The sequence below is a fragment of the Cavia porcellus genome, unplaced genomic scaffold, assembly GCF_034190915.1.
Source record: "Cavia porcellus strain 051 isolate PalLab524CR breed Dunkin Hartley unplaced genomic scaffold, mCavPor4.1 scaffold_6, whole genome shotgun sequence".
Classification (NCBI taxonomy): domain Eukaryota; kingdom Metazoa; phylum Chordata; class Mammalia; order Rodentia; family Caviidae; genus Cavia; species Cavia porcellus.
This window is the reverse complement of record NW_026947489.1, coordinates 101,893,427-101,910,286: the sequence shown is the minus strand read 5'-3', so window position 1 is coordinate 101,910,286 and position 16,860 is coordinate 101,893,427. Positions and strand designations below refer to the sequence as shown.

The 16,860-nt window shown below is 49.3% G+C and overlaps 1 protein-coding gene and 1 long non-coding RNA gene across 16 annotated transcripts in view; one reads left to right on the top strand and one right to left on the bottom strand.

The window, feature by feature from the left end:
- Positions 1–4,959: 4,959 nt before the first annotated feature.
- Positions 4,960–15,101, bottom strand: LOC106026726 (uncharacterized). Of its 9 annotated transcripts, none has more exons than XR_010048419.1 (5): positions 13,662–14,401; positions 13,182–13,330; positions 10,206–11,258; positions 7,296–7,880; positions 4,960–5,426 (listed from the first exon to the last, which is right to left on the bottom strand). It is a non-coding gene; the product is annotated as an uncharacterized LOC106026726 (long non-coding RNA). The 9 variants fall into 9 exon arrangements; XR_010048414.1 differs by having other exon boundaries at positions 4,960–7,880; positions 10,206–10,398; positions 11,057–11,258; XR_010048416.1 differs by having other exon boundaries at positions 4,960–7,880; positions 10,206–10,332; positions 11,057–11,258.
- The window catches only part of Mical2 (microtubule associated monooxygenase, calponin and LIM domain containing 2), a 204,407-nt gene continuing 202,071 nt past the window's right edge, over positions 14,525–16,860 (top strand). For 3 of the 7 annotated variants that reach the window (XM_063251901.1, XM_013148079.3, XM_013148078.3), the window contains exon 1: positions 14,525–14,690. The gene's annotated coding sequence lies outside the window, so the exon portion shown is untranslated. The remainder of the gene's footprint in view (positions 14,691–16,860) is intronic. The other 4 variants (XR_010048412.1, XR_010048411.1, XM_013148081.3 and 1 more) reach the window with 2 other exon arrangements.

The following is a 16,860-nucleotide window of genomic DNA, read 5'->3' as shown; positions in this document are numbered from 1 at the left end:
TGGCAGTTATTTGTCCCCATAAACAATGGGAGTTCCTCTGCCAAGTATTTGAGGGCCAGATTTTAAGTGTTCCTGCCCACATAAACCCCAGAGTCAGCTGGTGGCTGGAAGGAGCAGTCACAACTAGTCCTGCAGCCAAGGGCTTCTCTGTGCAGTCTGCTCAGCCCACTGGGTGGCCCAAAGCCTTCTGTTTCTCTCCAGGAAGTGATCTCTGCCTTGGGAGGAAGGCACAGGTCTGGCACACTCAGCCTTCCTTCTGTCTGCACAGCAAGGGAAGCTCTGGCCCTGTGCAGGCCTGGGGGTCACTCAGAGCTGCACATGTTGGGTCATCAAAGGGTCCTAGCAAGCTCCTGTGAGAGCTTCGGGCTGGGTGGTGGAGTGGTGTTCCATGTTGTGCCAGCCCAGAGTGATGTGGGGAATCCTTAGAATCATAGCTCAGCAAGGAAGTTGAGACTCACAGGGTCGGAAGGGAAGGCCTGATGGTGGCAGTGATAGCTGCCATGGTGGTGTTTGGAGGCCAAAGCAGTGCAGCCTTCAGCCTCCTGCTCTCCCTGGGTTAGCCGACCTTGGCAGGGGTCTGAGCAGCCTATCTGTTCCTGCAGGCTGGGCTCTGCCCTGGCCCAGCAATAGCTCTCAGATGCTCTTTCCTGCCGCCAGGATCCCTGCGGAGGGGGATGAGCCGCTGATCCATCACCACACCCCTCCCAGATGGAGAGCTGAGCCGCTCCAGGGCTGCACCAGGCCCCGGATGGCAAGACCCCGGACCACAATAAATATATTCATCATGTATCATAAACAGATACTAATTAAATAAAACCAGGACCCAGCACCAGAAAAACAGAATCTCTTTTACATTAATGTATCAATTTAAGCAAGGAATTTCCCAAATTTTTTTCCTTTGAGAATGAGATTAAGCTTTCCAGCCTTGTCTTGAACTCAAACTTGTTCTCCCTCAGCCTCCAGTATAGAAAAGATTGCAACTATGTGCCAAACCTTAAGGGCTGATCCAAAAATTAATATGAAAGAAAAAAGGCCAAAGAAAGGTTGAAGCTATTTTAAAGAACAAGGAGAGACTTACCCTGCCAGCTCTATGACCTCTCACTAAGACCCTTATGATAAGGAATTTGTGCAGGAATAGACAAGCAGGCAGTGGAAGAGAATAGTGAGCCTGGAAATAAGCCCACATACATGACAATGATGTTCAGCGGGGAACAGGTTGTGATTTCACACATATAGAATGAAACAACACCAAGTTAAGATGCTTAAAATGCAAAACAGTATAAAACATCATTTAAAAATATATGCTTTTGTTGTAAACACATAAAAACATGCAAAGAGCGATAAACGCTCAATTCAGAGGGAAAAGAAAGGATTCGTTTGGGGTGCAGAATGCATATTAACTCTAATGTCCTAGAAAAAAAGAAGAAAAATATCTGAGGCAAAATGGCAAATGATGAGGTTTGTCAAAGCTAGGCACAGGTACGTGAGTGTTTGCTGTGTAGACTTTGTTGCCTTGGGTTTGAAATATTAGAGAAAAAACCGTCCCCATCCTTGGTCCTCAGCATTCCCCCAAGGCATGGCTATGGCCTGTGGGACAAAGGACAGTGATGTATGTGTGTGTGTGTGCTCCACATGTATGATAGCCCGTGACTTCACAATCATTTATTCAGCACTATCAAGTGTCACACGCCAGAAACAAAAAACAGTGACGATCTGACTCTTCCGCATCATGGGAGACAGGTCATACAGTGATAAATGCTAAAACTAAGGCATGTTTGGAAGGGTGAGGGAGGCACAGGAAGCAGAAGTCATTTGCTCTGCCAGAAGTGCAGGTGCAGGGGAAACATGGGCCTTGAAGGGTGAGTAGGAGTTTCAAGACACAAGGGATGAAGAGAGCATGGGTGAAAGAATCAAAGTGTGGCAGTGCCTGTCACGTCGTGGGGCTAGAGGACAGCATGCAGCCTTCCATGGGCTTCAGAGAGATGCTTCTGTCAGTGTACAGGACAGAAAAAAAATCATTGCAAGCAAGGAGACCAATTAGGAAGCCACTAAAGTGCTTAAATGAGAGGCGGTGAAAATCTCAACTAGCACAGAGTGATTTTGATTACTGCTCAGCTTTTTGTGTTTGCGGGTTTTGCATCTGCAGCTATTCAACTTTGGTTGGAGGCATTTGGAGAAAGATACTTCTGTATGGAACACATACATTTTTGGAGATCATGATTTCCTAAACAATGCGGTATTGCTGTGATTTACACAGCAGTCACACTGTGTTAGGCTTTAAAAGTAATCGGGAGACGATTTAAAGTACTCAGGGGCAGGCTATGTGCAAACCTCACACTGTTTCATGTAACGGACTCGAGCACTCTCAGTTTTGGTGTCTGAGGGACCCTTGGCACCAATTCTGAGGGATAACTGTAGTTTTTCTGCAAAACCACACATTCCTCCAGGGAGGCCAATGGCTTACTCAAATTTTGTCTCTGCTGGCTTTTGTTTAATCGGGTTGCATTTATCTCCCTACAGCACTCACAGGAGTTCCCTGCCTAGAGTGGGAGCTCGGAAAGTGTAAGTTTCTGGGAGGAAGAGAGGAAGCAGCCCAGGGTCCCACCCTCTCTTACAGATAAGAAAGCAGCCAGCAGCCAGCAGCAGAGAGGGAGTGATGCTGTCAAGGGCATCCTTCGTAGGAAGCCTGCCGCCTCTCTCTGAAACGGACAAGAGTCCTCCAATCTCCTGCTGATAAATTTGTAAGCGCACACACTTTTAATGCAAAGCCTCTACCAGTAGAGTCCAGTAGAAACCCTGTTATAAAGTCGTACTCCTGTGGCTCACCCCTGTAATCCTGGCGCTCTGGGGGGCCCGAGGTAGGAGGATGGCAAACTCAAGCCCAGCTTGAGAACTTGCCAAAGCTCTGTCTCAAAATATAAAGTAAAGAATTTAAAAAGAGCTGAGGATGTAGCTCAGGGTGAAGGCCCCAAGTTCAATGCCCAGTACTGCGGGCCCCCCCCCAAAAAAAAAAATTGCATTCTATCAGGAAGTGCTTTCCTTCCCCTCAGGCAGAAAGAGTTTCTTTATAAGTGACCAAATTGTATGTGATGAATAATACAAAACAGTAAGTCCTTCATCTGGCCTCCCTCCAATTACCAGGCTCTATTCGGGTGGCTCTGAAAGCGTCTGACCTCCTGCTGTTGGCATTGTGGGCAGGGCGAGCCAGCAGCAGCTGAGGAACTTTACAAACCTTTTGTTCTGTCACTAGGACCTGACGATTCTCTACCCCAGCGCTGTAACCTTGCAGCCACCTGAACACAATTCACCTAAGCTAACCAGCTGCACACAAAGCAAACAACCCGGGAGCACGCTCAGCTGTGACCATCCCGGCCCGCTTCCTCTCTGCCATTCCTTCCCCTCATATCCCGGCGAGGCGGGACAAGTGCTGGGGCCAGGCTCCTCCAGCCCTGGGCTCTGGCTCTCTCTCTGACCATCTCCGGTTGTGTGAGCCTCTTTCAGGGGTTGCTTCAGCTTCTTCCCATCACTTGACTCTTTCTTCCACTCTCTGAGCATGGAGAAGCCAGCAGCCTAGCAAAGGAAACACCGGAAAGTATACTCTGTTTGCTTCTCCGCACTCTGCTGTGCGAAATTCTGCAAAAAGCCATCTGTCCCCGGGAGTCTCACTTCCCGTTCACCTCCTAGAGACTAGGTCTCACTTCCTGTTCACCAGCCCAGAGAGCCTGCGCGTTTGCTTCCTCCAGGTACAAGCAAAAGGGTGAAGACAGAAGCTGATACTTGGTGTGCACTAACTGTGGACTAGGTACTCTGCATTATTAACCTAACTTACGAAATCCTATTAGTTTCTTTATCTCTTATACCTTGTACCATCTTCATTGAAGGAAAAACTACACAAAAAGTTGTAGCCCTAACCGGTTCGTTCAACATTTTTATACTTTCTGCGTTCCTGTTCCTTCATGTTCAAAGTAGAGAAGAGAGAGAGATGATTCTGCCATCGAGATGCTCAGAGTCCAAAAGGGGAGGTGGAACAGTACCGCGGTGTGGAAAGAGCTCTGGTAAACTGGTGGCAGGAAGCTGGGAACGCCCACAGGAAACAGTTTACTTTGCTTGTAGCAATAGATTCCAAATTTTGCTATGCATTGCAATCATCTGCAATTTTTAAAAACTACTGATGTCTGCACCTCTATCTGGAGCTGCAATAATTCTATTTGTTCTGGAGATTTTTTTTAATTCCCCAGATCATTCTAATATTTAGTAAAATTTAGGAAGCACTGGCTTAAAGGGTGATGTGCAGAGAGTTTGATTTGCAAGTAAAACAAAGTCAAACTCAAAAAATGCAACAGAACAAAACAGACCTGAGGCAGCCATGTATTAGATTACATTTTTAAAAAATAGACAAAGAGTGTATCACTCTTGGTAGGGTTAGATGCAGATCTCAAAAGGCCTCACCACAGTGAGGATTTTCTCTTTTCCCTAAGGTGGGTCTGGTCATAGGCTCCCTTTATTTGCAAGAAACAGCTCTCACTTCTTCATATCTAGTGCAAAGAAGTATGATGTCCTCCAAGCTCAAACCATAGCCCAGGGATGCTTTCACTGGCTCTGCCATGGGCCTGAACCATTTCCTGGGCTCAGAGCCTGGTTGTCTCAGCCGCAGGTCATGTGTCCCACCTCTTGGGCCAGAACGGAGGCAGCTTCACCTATAAATCCACACCACACAGAGCGGGGTACATTTGTGACAGATACTGCATGTTCTGGGAAATGAAGGTGTTTTCTTGTAGGTAGAGGTTTTTAAATAGGAAAATGACACAATCACTTTTATATTTGAAAACATAACTTGTAACTCTAACAGTGATAGGATATAGGTGAATAAAAAGAAAAGCGATTGTAGATTCAAAGAAGAAACACTGGGAACCTAAATCAGGTTACAACAGGAACTGTAACTGAGTATCAAATACTGGGTAACTTATAAAGACAAGAATTTATTTTTCATAGTTCCAGAAGCTGCAAAATCCAATACTGATGCAAGGGAGAGTGGGAGAGAGCAAGAGGCGGCCAAGTGTACTTGTGCAACAACCTGCTCTAGAGATAACAAATCCTCTTTTATGGTGCTGGCACTCGTCCATTCATGAGGGCAGAGTCCTTATGACCTAGTCCCCTCCAAATGTTCCACCTCTGCATACCGTTGCCCTGGATATTCAACTTTCAACACAGCAACTTAGGGCACACATCCACACCAGAGCTGATGTCTTGAAAACAATAGGAAGGAAGGTCCAGTACAAGTGAATCTGGAATTCAGACCGAGAGCTGGAAGTCACTGGCATCCATCTGACAGTGCCGCAGGAAGGACGGATGTGATCACCGGGACAAATGAAGAAGGAGAAGCAAGCAGGGATCCTACAGCGGGAAGCTGGGGCAGACAAGTGGCACTGGGAAACAAAGGGAGACGCTTGGTCAGCAGTGTCCTCTGTGAAAGAAAAGGTGGGAGGACTCAGGCTGAGAGTGGAACATGGGTTTGACTAGTTGGTGGTACCCAAGCTATAGGGCTTTGGATGAGTGGACATAGAGAGCACAGAGAAAGGGGGAGAGATCATCATTGAAATATGAGGCAGGGCAGCGATCAGGGAGAGGGGTCCAGTAATTTCTATGTGTTTGTCTTGTAGCTTTTGAATTAACTTTGCTTTGATTTTCTTTTACACATTTGATTCTGTCTGATGAGAGAAATCTGACCATGATTCAAGCTACCAGGAAAAACTAAGAGAGAAAAAGGCTGAAGATAAATGATAATGATTTTCCATTAAAGTGAAAGCAGATTAGCAGCTGTCAGAGGGGAATGGGAGTGACCCTGTCTCAGAGGTGGACTTTCCTTTGGGGTGATAAAAACTTCTGGAACTAGATAATGGTGATGGTTGAACTGCCTCATGAATTTACTGAACACCACTGAATTTTACACTTTGAAATGGCTGAAATAATAAAAATTTTAAATATGTATTTCTGCACACACACAAGTAGTGATCTTATTAAGCGCCATCTTTGGTGAGTTTTGTGTGGCTTACTTAATTTAGTAATCACTTTATGATAACTTTTGGCAGGTTTGTCACCTTCATTTTACATAAGAGAAAGCCAAAGTTCAGAGAGAATCATTAATCTAAAGTCATATTTGAGATTCCAACTTAGGGGGATTTAACCACAAAGCCCAGGCTCTTAACCACTCACACATCCTGCCTCTATTCCTGCATTATTTCATAGACGCATACACTGGTAATGTGAATTGCTTCCTATCTGCCAAACTGTTAGTCAGCATTGTGTTTTTATAACAAAATACTTGAGATCATCAACTTAAAAAGATAAAAGTTTTGCCTTGACTCACAGTTTTGAAGGTTTTAGCTCATGGTAGGTCAGCCTCATTGCTTCTGCGTCTATAGTGTGGCAGCAGATCATGGCAGGAGCCTGTGCTAGAAGGAAGCCTGCTGTGCTAATGGTACAAAGACCTGGATGATGAGACCATCTGTCCATCATCTACTTTCTCAGTACTGGGGAGCAAACCCAGGTATACTCTGTGACTGAGCTATCTCCTCTACCTTTTTCATTTTTTATTTTAAGACAGGGTTTCAGTACCCTGCCCAGGTTGGCCTCAAACCTGTGATCTTTCTTGGGATTGCAAGTGTATACCATCATACCCAGATTGTATTCTTTATATTTTTCTTTTTGTTCTTTTTGACGAGGCACAGCTTTGAATAAAAATGTAACAGCTGATTTTAATATAAGGAAGAAAAATATTTTAGAGATAGGGTGCTTCTCTGAAGATGTCATAGGCACGTAAGAAACAAGCAGACAGGATGTGAAAATACACAGCGACATGGGTGAGTCTGTTTGCGGAATGTGGAAGGGGCAGGAGCAGCTGCAATAAGGAAGCCTTCTCGCCATGGTGACCGTCACCCAGGCTGAAAGGGAGTGCCAGTGGTCAGCCCTGGGTGGAGACAGGAGGGAGCACCAAGCACGAAGGCTGAGCCCAGGAGGATGGGGAGACGGCTGAGCCCAGGGGTTCATGCTCATGCTTCCCTTCCCCAATCTGCCCTCAGTCCTGTTCTTCCTTCTCTGCCCACAGTGAACCGTGCAATATAGATTTGCTCTGCTCCAAGTTGCCCACAGGGCAGCACAGCCTTTTTCTGAGCTGCTTCTCTTGGTCCTCAGGGGCACAGAAAACCTCGAGGGCAAGGCCTCTCACCATTCTTCGAAGGCCACTGGGGCCCATGCTTCTGCTTTGTTCTGGGATCCTGTGACTCTTGGGCACTCACCCAGGGCAGCTCTCATTCAATCGCCTCTTTGATTTTTCTCCCAGTTGGACTGTCAAGGATTGTTGGCCTGCGAGAGGGTGCTGCATGGTAAGCTGCAGAGAAACAACCATTGCATTCCGTTCTGCTTCCAGTAAAGTTTCTTTTCACAATTGCTTGTACACTGAGGATCGGCTACCTTCACTATGGACATTGCCCAAACCAGTTCCCTCAATGAGCCACTGGCCTGAGGACTGGCAGGTCCGTAGTTCTTTCCCCCTTGTTGCTTTTCCTTCTTTGGGAGGATAGGTTACACTTTTTTTGTTTTTGCCATTTCTTTGGAACTTAAATGTATGTGTCTAAGAGTCTTTCCCATTTCTATCTATTATTGCATTTGCGATACTTTTGTAGGTAATGAGACACGTACTTGTGATTAGTTTTAGAGAAAGTGACACCACTTTGGGCTCAGGAGAGGGGTGTATAACTTTGCATCCTGGATCCACCGATTACCAGGATTTAACTCTTCAGGGTTGTCTTCCCCAGTGTCACACAGGGTCACATTGGCCTCCGGTGGTGCCGTTGTCAAGATGAATAAAGTAGGACATGGACCTGTTGTAGGGTCACAAGAAGGAGCATTTTATTTAGTTATTACATCAGTTAAGGTATTCAGGAAGCATGACATTAACAGGATGTGGAATATAGGGTATTATAGAATTTAGGGTTCACATAATTATAGGAGCTGGCTAAGAGTTCTGCAGAAGGCTGCTGCCTTGGTGGCCACTAGAGGCTCATAAGTTGCACCAGGTCCACAGGATTGGGGGCCAAGTAGAATCAAGATGTGCAGTGGAGTGAATCAAAAGCAAACTGGAACTCAAACTGGAGCCCTTACGGTGGTGGAATTCATGCCAGTTCTCAGCACCTCTAATCTTGGCAATGCAGTTGCCCTTAGAAGCAGCTACATCTTTCACCAAGCAGGGTCTTTAGCAGTTGGGGGAACCGGGAGCCTGGCTGCACCCCACACTAACACACAGAGGCTGCAAGACTCCTGCTATGCTGCCCTTCAGTGAATGGTGGCTGCGGGCTCCATGCAAATGTCCCTGCGGCCAGTCCTAACCCACAACCACCCAGCAAAGGAATCCTGACAAAAAGTGCTAGAGGAGTAAGTTGCTACCACATGAAATGATCACATTGAACTCTGCTCCATCAGGGCAAGTTTTTAATGTCCCAGTGGACTGACAAGGAGGAGGGCAACCCTCCTGAGCCCCTTGGGCTTGGGCTGCTCTAGGTAGTCTTTAGATAGCTAAACCAAGAGAGATTATAAGAGCAAAACAGTTAGTATGTAACTTTAATTAAAAAGTACTTATCCACTCCAAAATGCATCCAACTTAGAGCAAAGCTTACTGAGGTGGGGTGGGAATGGGGAGTGTATAACAGGATGAGGAGCACCACACTTTTTGAAAGGCAGAAAGCTTCAAGAGTCTTCTAAGATGCAGGCCCACTAGAGAAAGAGTGGTTGCGTGGTGTAAACCACTTGCTTAGTTACTTGTCTGTCTTTAAATGGTTTCTCTTTTCATCTTTCAGTGAACATTCACTGTCACCTGCCAAGTGCGATAGGCACTGAGGTTACAGTGTTGAATGCCCACCAGCTCTTCCCCAACAGTGCAGGTGAGCTGCCCCTCCTGTCTTAGGGTAGGTTGGCCTCAAAGCAGACCCTGAGCTAAGAATGACAAGGCAAATAGTTTATTGGGAAGTAAGACCAGCAAACCCTAGTTAGGGGCTAGGGGAGTGAGACAGGGAAATGACAGGAAGGAAGCCACTTTAGGGTCCTTTGGGGAGCAGGGTACTGCTATGGGCACTGGAGGCCCAGTCCTGTGGGGTACCTGGCAGAGAAGAGATGGAGATTCCAAACTCATCTCCAAGATACTGGGATGTCTGTCCAGGAACCCTCGCCTACCTGTGGCTAGAGCTTGCTACTGGCCTGTTAAATCTCCAGTGCTTGCACCCAGCTCTGGGCATTGGCTGAACCTGCTTAGAGGCCTGAGGAAACCTTCAGGCAGAGACACAAGGTTTCACAGTAGAAAGCCACTGGCATTTGTGGAAGCCAATGCATCTGCTATGCCTGTCTGGCATATACTCTTCTTTTTCTCTTCCTAACTATCTTTGGCTTTCATTCAGGTGTTTGCCTCCCTCCCACACAGCCCTGTACATCAGTCAGCAGAAGCTGAGCTCACCCTGCTCGAGAGGCCCTGCACCCCCACCCCAGACAATCAGCACATTCCATTCCTTTGGCATGGCTGGGGTTCAAGAGGGCCTGTGACCCCACCCAATCAGAGTGGCTCACAGGACTCCTGCTTGGAATGCTGGGGCAGAATCTGCTCTTTTAGATAAGGAAGTTTGTGGAGGAGAGCTGTTGGCAGTGAAGAGAACCAGCCTACAGATATGAAGGTGGGCAGAGGCAAGAGGACTGCAAAAAAAGTGACTGAGCTTTCACCCTGGGGCGCTTTGGTGACAGGAGTCTCTTTCTCTCCCATTGTAAATAGGTCTCTATCACTGTACATGGAACATGGAAAGAGAGAGCTGATAAGCACTGAGGTCCTACAGGTGGTCCAGCCTAGGAGTTGTGTCCAGTCCTATAGCCAGGAGAGGATCCAGGGAATGCAACCAGAATAAAGGCGAATGGAGGACCTCGCCAGTGACCCCATCTCCACACAAACGCTAGCTACCACTGTCCCCTGGAAGGTCTCTCCCTTCACTTTAGACTTTTCTTGTTTTATTCTCTGCTGCCTGCATCCTCTCCACCCAGAAGAGTGCTAGGGACACGGCGGGCATTCAGCGAGCAGCCGCTTAGCAGAAGGAAGGCAGCTTTTACAGCTCCTGGCTCCCTGCCTTCTCTCGGATTCTGGGTTCCCTTTGTCCCCTGTTTCCAGTGCTCACCATGCTGCTCCCATGGCCTGCCATCCATCTTTCACAGCTGGCCTGAGGTCTTGCCATGCGCTCTGTCGGTCCCCGGACAATGAGCTGTTCTCTCCCCACACAGCCTGGATAGATGCAGGAGGCAGAGCTGGGAAGCAACAGAATGCAGGCGCACAGTTCAGGCCCTTGGATGCCCCCTGCTCTGTGCTGGCTCCTGGAAGACACAGAACCCCCGAACTCCACTTCTCTGAGAGGCTCTCCTCTTACCTCTCAGGTGTGGATGACAATGGTACCTGTCCCAAAATGTGGCTGAAGCAAGTAACATACACACAGGGCTAAGGCTGGGTACTAGCTGGCCTCTGACTTAGAGCTGCTTACAGAATCGACCTCTTAGAGACTCTTTTTTACTCGGAACCTCCTTTTATAGCACCTACTGTGCCCTGGCACTGTTCTATTCGTCTATCGAGTAACTATTCCCCTATTACAGGTGAGGAACTTGCTGCACAGAGAAAAGTTGGTTGCTTGCCCAAAGTCACACAGGATTCGAACCCAGGTATCCTGGCTTAGAGTCTTGCTATTAGGTTCTTGACAATGACATCTCCTAGAATATTGCACTGTACCTGTCTGTGGAATTAACATATATGATGGATGGCTGCATGGCTGGACAGAAGGATGTAAGTCTTCTCCAGAGAAGGGGACTCCTGTCTTTGTCCTATCCGGGATATTACTGACTTTGGCAGGTCCCAGACAGCTACCATTTCTTCCCCAACTGTCTCTAGAAAACCCAATGAGAGTGTGGCAGGCCTGATGAGTCAGTTCCTGGTGATCTTGAAAACTTTTCCTTGCCATATCCATGAACAATGGGTGCCTACCAGGGCCTATCGGGATGATAACAGGGCAGAATGAGGCCCCAGAGATCCTGCTTCTCACACATTCCTGATCTGCCAGGAGGAAGCCCCAGTGTTTCCACTTCCTGGCTTATGAAGTCCTTGTCCAAAGACAGCTCCCAGAGCAGCCTCTTCTCATCATGTAACCAGGTCACCGGACTCCATGTAGACACCAGCTTTCCTCCTCCTGTGAAAGATCAAATGCCTTTGGTGGCAGCACCGCAATAGGCCCTATTTTACTGCTTTCTGAAATGCAAAGGAGCTAGGAGAAGGTCGCAGAGCATCCTCAACTCTCTTCCCTGCCATTCAAACAATTCAAGAGGCTTCTGGGCTCTCCACAGTCAGTCGCCCCAGGGAAATCCACTCAGTTCCATGCTGACCTTTCTTCAAGCACATTACTATACTGAAAATGAAAGGAAGCTAGACCTGAGGCCCCCGCAACCCTCTGGGAACACTGTCAAGAGGAGGCTGATGGTGACAGGGACTGCCAGCTGGAGCCACTTCAGTGGCATCAGGCATGCGTGCTGCTGCAGAGGCCCCTTGCTTTACTGTGAGATGAGGATATTTTTAGGGATGAATCTGGGCCTTCCTTCTCTCCCTCCCTCTGATGCTAAGTAGCCATCTGCATCTCCCAGACAGCCTCCACAAGCAGCGGCCTAGAAAAGCACGCTAGGGAAGAGGTTGTTATTAAATATAGAATATAAAGCTGCTGCATCAGGAGGTGGAGAGAGCAAGAAAAGGCAGGAGAGGCTCGGAAGCTACTTACTTCCTCTGGGACCCTCATGAGTACTCCCATTTCTGGGACTTCATTCATTCACTCATTCATTTACTCTATTCATTCTATTACACAAGGGGCCGGATAACATTTCCACCAACACACTCGTAACCTTGTGTAATCTTTTCTTTAAAGACCTGAGTTGTATAAACTCCCAGACACAGTCCCAGTCCAGCAGGGAATCCATGGTGGCTGCTTTGAGTCACGACATCCTAGACCACTCTTCCCCATCTCCCACGAAGACCGGATGGTTTGTGTGAGGGGACAAGTGGCTCTGACCCAAGGAGTCCCAAAGAGTAGCTCCTTCTAGCCAGTTAACTCCCATCAGGTCCACGTTTGCCCTATATCCAAGGAAAAATCTCAGCCCCAGACCCACCTATCAAGGGTGTTTCTCACCTGTGCCCCCCGAGAGACAAAGATAGGGAGTAGAGAAGGGAAGAGGAGGAGAGGTTTGGGGAAGACATTGGCAGGTTCTCATTTTCTGAGCTGCTAGAACTTCTGTGCAGAGCAATAGCTATCTCTATGAAACTTGGTTGGCCGATGGTGTTCCTGAAACAGTGTCAAATTTGTTCTAATCTGAAGGGAGAATGTTACTCTGTAGATAAGGCAATAGGAATTATTAAAAAAACAGTAATAAATAATACAGCTCCCATAACACTGTGTATTCTGATTATTCATCTGCTGCTTTGTAAGTTAATGAATACAGGAGCCACATATAATTCTTAGCAGAATTTGTTAAATGAATGGAGTTTGCCTCCATCTCCATCCCTAATATGGGTGTTGCAGGCCCAAGCCAGGAGCAGCATGGTTTTTGTTTTGTGTTGTTTTTGTTTTGGTGAAGGGCCCAGGGACTAAATACAAGGTTTGTGCACATAGCTACATCCTCAGTCCCTTTCTTATTCTGGGACCACATCTCACTAAATTGACCTGAATAGCCTCAAATATATGATCCTCCTGTTCAGCTGACTATCAACAGGTCTTGTCCAGTGAAGTCAAATTGAGACTGATCTAATGGAGTTTCCTGCTGTTCTTTACTGTCTTGCTGTTCCTGTATCACCATGAAATAAGTCAGTACCAGGCCAGTGGGGTCTCCTCTTCTTCACAGTTTCCAGACCTGAGCTCAACAGGATGCTTGGTTGGACTGGCAGCTGGCCAGGCCCAGAGAAATTCTTCCAGGAACAGATCTGACTTGTCCCCTGCCCTAGAGGCATGGACATGGCTATAGAGGCTCCAGACAAAGTAGCCAGACATGCCAATTATAGAATTAGATAGATCTAGGCTCAGATCCAGCTCTGACACCAATCATGTGACTTTTACAAGTTTTACCTCACTGACCTGGTTTTCACATCTGTAAAAGAGGATGCTACTAAAGGCACTTGCCAGAGAATGTAGGCTTGGATGATGTGTAGATGGCATCACAGGCAGGGTTCCATCAGAAGTAGCACTGTCCCTCCAAAAGATGATTCTGGCTGAGTACCTGCAAACTGAACAAGAACAGCTTTGTGGGGAAAGCTCATCTTCAGGAAGGTGGCTGAATTCTGAAGATGCTACAGGAACTCCCAGTTAGGTCACTTCCTCAAGAAAATCCAGAAGGCTGGGCATAGGCTCACCCAGGAAGGAGTAGAGAAAAAACAAGTCCCAGAATTGAAAGGGGCAAGCTGCCCTAAACCAGCCAGTCAAAAGAAGGTGGTCTCACAGACAGCTGTTGCTGCAGTGCTGGGAAATTCCAGCAGCCTAGGGCCACTGTATCTTTGGCTCAAGCCTGCCTGTTTTCTTCCCTCCCGTAAGCTCAGTTCGAAGAACATTTATTGATACCTATCTGGCCAAGCCCAGTGATGATGGGCCCTGGGCCCAAGAGGTGAGTCAGCCGTGGCGCCTGCCCCTGGGGATCCTTGTTTCATGATCAAGGTTACCAGATCATCTGTACAAGCTGTTCCACAGGACTCACAGTCTATAAAGGACCTCAGCACTCTTCCTGGGGCCCCACGTCATTCACACTGTTTTCCGTGAATGGTCTGTCTTCTCTGAAGCTAAGGGGGAAGGTGGCGGCATTAAGGGGACATCTAAGAACAAGGGTGAGCAGGAGACCTCACCCAGCAGCGGGTGGTCTGCATCGCCATTGCTCTTCTCACAAACTGCATTTAAAGCAAGGCTAATCCAAGCGAGGATTAGTAGCTGGCAGGGCAGTTTACCACTTCTCGGGGCCATCACGAAGCAAAGCAAGGAAGAAGATCCACAGGATGGGCGCAGTCAGAGCTGAAAGTGCTCTGCTGCTCCCTCATGTCCAAAAGAGGACGCTCAGCCTTGTTCTCCAGCTGCCTGGGCCAAGGAGCTAGCAGAGAGGCCCAGCCCTCGCCTCTCCCAGGACGCCAGAATACCAACATTGGGGTTTCCACCTCGCTGCGCCACCACGCCCAGCTCCCAGTAGCCTTCGGCTGGTCTCGGACCGGGACTGGTCAGGGTGGGAGCGCCTGGCCGCTCCCTGCGCTTGGGGCCGAGCTTCGGCCCACGTGCGCCCGCTGCAGTGGCGTTGACAGCCGGCCCCATGGGGCGGGGCGGATGCAGGAGTGGGCTCCGCGCCCTACTGCTATTGGCCTTTTGCCTCGAATCGGGGGCGGGGCCTCGCCCCCGGCTGGCCTGTTATTGGTCGCTCGGTCGATGGGGGCGTTTCCCAGTCGGGGCCAGCGCAGCCGGTAGAGCCGCGGGCGCCTGGCCACCTAAGCCTGCGCGGGGCCGCCTGGTTCGCACGCAGCTCCGCAGGCGGCCGACAGGTCCCCACCGCCGCCCCCGCAGGCCGAGGGCCGGCAGGCGCCGATCGGGGGCGGGCAGCCCGCGAGACTCACGGTAAGGCAAAGGCGGCGCGCGCTCGGGGAGGGGTCGGGGAGCGCGCAGCCCCCGCGGGATCGGGACCCGCGCGGGGAGGGAGGATCAGGTGCGCCGCGCCATCCCGGCCCGGCTCCCCGCGGGACGCGCGAGCAGGTGGCGCTGCCGCCCGAGCCTCGGAAACAACCAGTCATAATGGAAGCCGCCCGCAGTGCCCCAGCGCCTCACCCCGCCCCCGACACCCAAACCCCGCAGTTCTAACCCTAGAAAATGCCAGTGGTCGGAGCGGGGTGGGCGCGGCGCGCCAGCTGTGTCGCCAGGCCCGAGCAGAAGACCTTCCCCAAACTTCGCTCCCCAGGGTTCGGGCTGCGCCCCTTCCCCGTCCTTTCAGCCCCAGTCCCTAGTCCCGTCTCTCCTTAATAACAGGAAGTCAAGTTGGCCAAACGTCAGTGGCCCGGCCGGCGGCCCGGGGTGGGTCGCCGCGGTGTCCTCGCCCCTGCCTCTGCCCCCGGAGCACCTCGCGCTGAGTCCAGAGGAAAGATGGGGTCCCGCCGGCCAACAGGTGGGGTTAACACTATCCCGTGCCAGCCTCTCCGGGGGAGCTGGATGGGAAGAGGCGCACTGAAATCAGAATAAACACGCGTGTCTCTTTCCACATTGTTTATTCTGGGGCCTGCGTTCTTAAAGCAGAAAGAGTGTTGGCTCTCAATCTCTGGGGCCCAGCAAGCTTATGTCATTGCGCGCACATCTGGTTGTCAGTGTGGCCCCAGCCTGTGGTCTGCATGGTTTGAATGAAGGATGAGGGCACCTACCAGTCCTTGGTGGCCAGGTTGGGTGAGGGGAGCCAGCAGCTAGTTGGCTCTCTGGGTTTTTGGTGATCATGTTCCTTGTGACCTCTCTGTGTCCTCTGCCAGGCCTCAGAGGTCTGGGGTCCCCAGGACAGTCCAGCTGATGTCCTGGAGACTTTAACTACAGTAAAAACTGAGCTTCTGCAGGACCCAAAGGATGAGTTTCTTCAGCATCTCCTGAGTGGCGGGTCCTGCCCTGTGGCATTTTTGCCATGATTTCATAGTTACTTTCCAGAGTCTGAGTTTGCCCTCAGCGTTTAGAGATGGGAAAGGGGAAAGTGTTGTGTGAAGCCCAATGCCCTTTCTGCTGCCCCGTGGCTATGCAGAGTGGCATGCAGTGCAGGAAACTGTGGGTGGCCTTGGTATGGGCTGATGGGGCCTCCCAGCTTCTGAAAGGTTCGGTCCACCAGGATATCAGGAGGTGCTTTGGCAGAGGTAGCCCACGCATGCCGTTCGACCTGTGCACTGTTGGTCATTCTGTCCTGTGGTCAGTTGTGATAGACAGTGAAGGCTGGAAGGTGACAGTGGACAAGTGACTGCTGGAGTCAGTGCTTTTATAGAGGGAAGAGTCCTCCCTCCAGGGACTCGGCTGCACCTCTCAGAGTTGCCTTTCTGATCACCTAAAAGGACAGTATTAGTTTGAGCTAGTTGACCTTAAGATGATTCTGCTTTTATGGAAGGTTTTGAACATATCTTTATAACAATATATCACTTTTATCAAAGCCCCTTTTTTCTTTGACTTTCTGTCCACCTCTTTTCCAAAAGAAAATCATGATTATACCAAGTCAATTACATTTTACTGTAAATTGGTCTAAGGACCATGGTTGGCTGTGGCGGTGGAGGCCCATTCCCAAGAGCCTCTAGGAACACCTGGATGATCCTCATTTCTTTTGTGCTTATGGTTGAGGTCTGTCCCTCTTCTCTCCATTCATATCCAGTCTCCCTTCTGGGTTGCATCCCCACAGTGGCCCTGTCCCCTCGCTCCCCACTGCTGAAGAGTAGAAGTCCTGCCTTCTCAGTGGAGAGCTTCACTCTAGCTGGAGAGGCTGTGGTATGGGGGACATAAGATTTGGGCTGAGCATTGCTAATCTTAGAAGCTCTCAGAGGGCTAACAAGAGCTGAGAGACTGTTCATCATACTGTGATTTTTCATTCTTTACACCATCAGAGACCCACATCAGCCCCCTGCAGAATGAGGTGGGCTTCTCCACATCATACAGATGAGAACACTGAGACTTGGAAAGCTTGCCTTCAGTGCATAGCTGGTGAAATTGGAGAGGATTATTGCCTTGGTTTGTTGGGATCAGGAGAGAGGGAGATTGAACATGACCAGAAGCAGAAAAA